Genomic DNA, 5,688 nt, shown 5'->3' on the forward strand with positions numbered 1-5,688 from the left:
ATAAGTTAAATCAGTCTTAGCATCAGGGTTAGAATTCCCTGCCTGGTTATTCAAAGGCAGACAGAATACCTAGTAGAAGCATGTGTTTAAAAACTGATGTTTCTTCATGTGAGAATGCAACAAGCCTTAAGGGTGCATAAACTTCACGCTGGAAATCTGGAAGATTTGAAACAGTAACTTTTGAAGCGTCTCTCCTTAATTGGAGAAGATATGAAAAGGAAGGAGCAGAAAAAAAGGTGGAAATTATCATCTTTGTTAGTGTGGCTAAAGGTTCATTGCCTTTGTCATAAGCAAGGATTGAAAACACATTTTGAAACAAATATCTAAGAACATAAATATCTGGGTAAAATGGGATGGAATACAATTTGCATTAACCGAAGAAGGGAGTCACGCTAGACTAGCCTGATTGCTGTATTTAAGAAGATAATTGGCTTTACTGAAGGAAATTATAGTGTACCTTTTCTATCTGGACTTCAAGAGCACATCTAATATGGTGAAATTATTTTGCCCAAGGTAGAGACTTAAGAGACTTAAGAGACTTGAAACAATTAATTTTATAAGTGTAAAACAACTAAAGAGAAGAGAGATGAAAAAAGGAGTAATTTCTCTCCAGAGATATTGTTATTAGAATTCCTCTAGCATTATCTTTGGTGCTGGCAATTATTAGCATTTTCATTTAGAAATTTAGTTTATTATAAGATTAACAAATAACACAAATATGAGCTATATTCTCATTAGGGTACTGCAATAATGTCTGAAAACTCCTTTGACTGTTCTAAGACATAAAAATAACAGCAAAGCAAACAAAAGTTGTAAGTATTGGTGCATTTATATATTTACTTAACAAAAGGTTTGACTTACAGGCTAGGAGAGCAACAACTGGGAAGAGAGACTTGAATGTATGAGTCAGTCACAAAACACTTGAGTGACTTGGCTGTGATAGAGAGAGAGAGAGAGAGAGAGAAAGGAAAGAAAGAAGGGGAGAGAGAATGAGAGAAGGACAACATCTTAGTATATATGAAGTATTTCCAGAAGGTAAGGAAACTGTTGGTTGGTACTAAGAATGGTTAAAATTATTTTGAACATTTTAAAGAGTAGTTACAAAAAAGTTTGAACTGGAGCAGGTACACAAACCAGATGCTTTGACGACTAGAGGAATGAAGAAACTATTTTACTTGAGGGGACTGAAAGAGCTGGACTTAGCCTAGCAAAATAATAGCTGAGAAAAAGTATGATTGCTTTCTATAAATAAATGGAGGGTGGGAGGAGGATGAGTTATTTTTGCTGAAGGACAAGGTTACACAAGAACAAATGAATATAAACTAGCTATGAATGCATTTATTCTGCAAATTCATAAAAAGGGTTTTAAGATGGAGCTCAAATGAGATGAATGGGATTATATGACATGATTACTTATGATAGGAGGGAATTGGATTCACTGACCCAGGATGCCTCCTCTAGTTCTACAGCATGTGCTCATACAAATCGCAGTTCTGTTCTCAGACTAGTAGATCACCTATTTCTGTGATTAGTTGCTTCCTCTGCTGAGATCTTGGTCGACTTCAGTTTTTGTTTCTGATGCAGTTAGAGGGGTGGGTTAGATAATTCTTTTTTCTCTCCTCCTGCCCCTTCCTTTCTCTGGTCTTTATGTATAAGGGAAATAATGCTATGCTTCTGCATTTTCCAGTATTTTTTGGCAGAAAAACAGATCAGGGAGAGCGAAGGCAACAAAGTACGTGAAAGGCAGGTGGTAAACTTTATGAGGAGGAAATATGTATGAGTAGGTATGAAAAACAACCACTCTTACAGCCACTGTAGCACTACCTCAAGCATGAGCACTAATGTATACTTGCATGTTACATTTTAGTGTTCATATAAAAAGCATTAACAGTTGAGTTGATTTAACATTAAAGAAGTATTTTATTTCCACAGACATACAGGAAATCCAGAAACAGAGATATAACTATTTATATGTTGATATTTTTTGCAAGTTCTACTGATTCCACAGAAATTTCTTGCTCTCTCAGATGAGTGAGCTGATTTTGTGAGTGACCTGATGCCTTGAAGTGCTGGGTTAGGTGACCTAATTGGCTCAGGTGACTTAGATGATCAATGTGCATCTGCTCATCTTGGTGACTCAGATTTCTTTTTTGATGAATGGATAGAATTATCTTTTCAAGAACAGGCATTGTTGATAATTTTCCTAGAAGTACATGCATATAGGCCTAGAAGAATTGCCTGTATAGTCATTGGTCATGATGTTGCAAGAACTTGTTAGCCAAAAGAAAATGATGAGCAACTGGTAAAGTGCCATATATATAGAAAAATCTCTTTAGTAGACTGAAAGTTTCTGTTTGCATTTCATTTTGTTTTGAAAAATAAGTACAGATATCTTTGTAGTAAAGTTGAATGATTTGGGAAAGTAGCAGAAAGAAAGGAAATTTTGGGAAGATCTAAGTGCTGTATTTTTTATTCATTCACTGTGAGTTGTGAGGGCTGTTTGTCAGACAAAATGGTTAATCAGTCATAATGTTCAGAATTTCAGCTCTGTCTTCTTGCTGCTGAGCATGTGCTGGGCCTGACTGTGGTATTGTCAGACGTGTTAGACAAATATCAAAGGAGTGTGAGAGCAGCAATGCAGAAAAATTCAAACTTGTGTTGCATTATGCCCTGTCAGTCACAGTGAATGTGGCCTGACACAGCATGGTATTTGTACCCAGATGGTCTCAAGGGCTTAAAATTCTTAAAAGGAAAGTTTCTTGTGAGCTAAGTTATTAAGAGTTTCATCTGAATAAGGAATGAAGCTTGTGGCCCTTCAGAAACAATGGTGTCCCAAGAGATTACTATGTCTTTGTCAATTTAAAATGATGGCAAGCAGTAGCACCATATTTATTGTATAGCAGTATTTATATTAATAGCCACCACATAACAGCTGAGAAACATTCCTTTTTTATCTGGGCATGTCACCTTAGTACATTAGCAGAGGTTCAAGAACAGAAGATGACAGGCTTTCATAGAGAATCATGCTGTTAAAATAACATTCTCTCCTGTGCCATAGCTTCTGGCACTAGAACCCACCATCCTGTCGTAAATTGCTGACATCAGTGTAGTACAGCATTAATATTATGCCTGTAACCCTTTTGTTACCATTTCTCTGGTTAAACCTGTATCAGATATAGAAGGAAGAGAAAAAGCTTCACAGAAAAATGTACACCTATACATACATACACTGTATTTCTTACACATTTTAGAACACAGACTTCAGATTTTCTGCAGAACTTCTTCTGTAGAACTCATCACTTTTTCAAAATGATGGCATAAATGATGATAGCTCTTTACTTTTTATTTATAACTGAAAGAAAAATTAGATTCCATTTATTTCAAATGTCATCTTTCAGAAATTCCTTATAAACTCTGTCTACGCCAATGTATGAATTTCAATAAGAAGAGTTTAATGGGGAAGGAGGAGAAGCACTCCTTAGCTGTTCCAGTTGTGTTTTCTTTTATTTTGGTGACTGTAACTCATTTCACTATATCAATCATAAATCACAGTTCTTCTCTATGCAATGCTATGCAGCTTTAGCCTTTTTACTCTGCTGATTTTTTGTTCATAAAGAAATGCATCTAACTATAGATATGACTGAATGCAAAGTAAGAGGAAAGCTAGAATGGACACAGCATTAGCCAAGGCTTCTTGATTTGCAAGAAGGAGAAACTACAGTGTCAATTTACAAGTTATGGATACATTTCTGAACTTCACTACAGCAGAAAGGGGAGTAAAACCAAACTGTGATTAGTGACTTGAATGAGCATAGAAGGGTTTTGTTTCTTTTTGGAAACAGGCAGCACAGGTAATCTATGGCACAGATGTTGACCAAACATGAGTTTCTTAACCTAGAATCACAATGCTAATCACAACTCAGAGAAGAATCTCTTACATGTTACTTTAAAACTTGAATTTAGTTCCTCCTGTTCGACTCCTTAAGAACTGGCCTTTTTCTAGAGCACATTGTGAATGAAATCTTTCACTCATTTTATCTGCTCTAAGTACCCCATCTGCAGAACAGCTCTTCCAGGTGCACAAAATACTTTTTCACATCACATACTGGAGATCCCCAGGTACACTGGGTCAGACTGCTTTAAATTCAAGTTCTTTTCTACCTTTCAAATGCCTCTTTAATTTAAAATCTGGATTTTTGCAGCACCCTCACCCCTGCCCCTGGTGTGGAAATGATATATTCTGACATTTGTTTGTCTATAGTTAAATTCAAAGGTGATAACATAGTAAAATAGTTTATTAGATTTTCTGTTCCTGTGACCAAATTCACTGGTAGAAATTCTATTATATATAGTATGGCCCCAAAGTATTCTTGGTATAATTCTATTAAATCTCACTTTCTGTTTACATCAAATTCTACTCTTATGTAGGGGGGCTGATTTGATATGGGATTTAACTTGCGAGATGTGGGATAAGAGAACAGAAGTTGTTATAAAACAGCTTAGATTGCCAAGACTGACATATTCGCCCTTGAATGTGTCTCATTTTCTTTCAGTGCACATAGGGTTTGAAGAGACAGAGGAAAACTGAAAGAATGAACTTTTATGCTGCAACATTGTATTTAATATAAAGCCATCTCTAACAGGAGCTCATCTGGTTTAAAATATTATTTTGACTTTCATTTGCTTGGAAAAGCACAAATTGGTTGTGTATATCTTCTTCCATGTTGCCTTTGCTGAAGCAAGATAAATTTCTTTCCAAGAACCCAATTATCCACTAACAAAACACAGCACACAAACAGAAAGTATCACTTTGATTCGTCTATGGAAAATAATACCACGTCTTCCATTCTGCTCCATCATGGAGGCATGTGCCACTATTTCTGGAGGCGATGATAGGCTACTGAGCTTCCTAAGCCGCTTGCACTTCTGTCTCTCCTCTTCACACCAGTTCTATTTTTACCTCTTCAGGACCCTGTTAGAATCCAGCAACCCCATTGTTTGCAAACTATAAACTTCTGCAGTGTTTTTGCTGTCCCCTATTGCAATTCCAGTTACTGTTTGATTTCTACTGATTTTTTGTTCATGTTTATTAGGTCTTAACTTCACTGTCTTTTCAGTTGTTCTGTAAATTACAAAAGACAGGTGTCTGCTGCAGGGCTTGGGGGTTTAGCCAAAGGCTCTCATTAATGCTAATGGAGATCGTACATAAATCTGCTTGCAGCATGGAGAAATTTTTCCCTTCATCTTTTTGGTGAAGGGTGATATGAGTGTCATTAATTTTTCTTTGATATGGTACTAAGAAGGTTTAAGAAAAAAGACATTTAAATGACTTTTCATTTTAATACAGAGTAGAAAATATACTAAGATGCCTATGTACTGTATTTGCCTGTCTTGTCATTTCAGTGAGTAGAAAAATTCAGTTTCAGCTTTTTCAATGATTAATTATTGTAGTGCTGTTTTATCAGACTGAAAGTCTTGAACAATGAAAGTCTGTATTTATTCATAGAAGAAATACAGCACAAGTGCTATGGAAGCACAAGCTATATGGAAGCACATCCTCCTTTCACGCATACATATTGTCTCACTCTGTCTCTCACCTCAGCCCAGAGGGACCTTGTAGTGAATAACTGGATAGTTTCCATTATTATTCGGGGTTCTGGTCTCACAAAGGCCCAATTACTGCAAATG

Source organism: Acanthisitta chloris, unplaced genomic scaffold (assembly GCF_000695815.1).
Source record: "Acanthisitta chloris isolate BGI_N310 unplaced genomic scaffold, ASM69581v1 scaffold7770, whole genome shotgun sequence".
NCBI lineage: Eukaryota > Metazoa > Chordata > Aves > Passeriformes > Acanthisittidae > Acanthisitta > Acanthisitta chloris.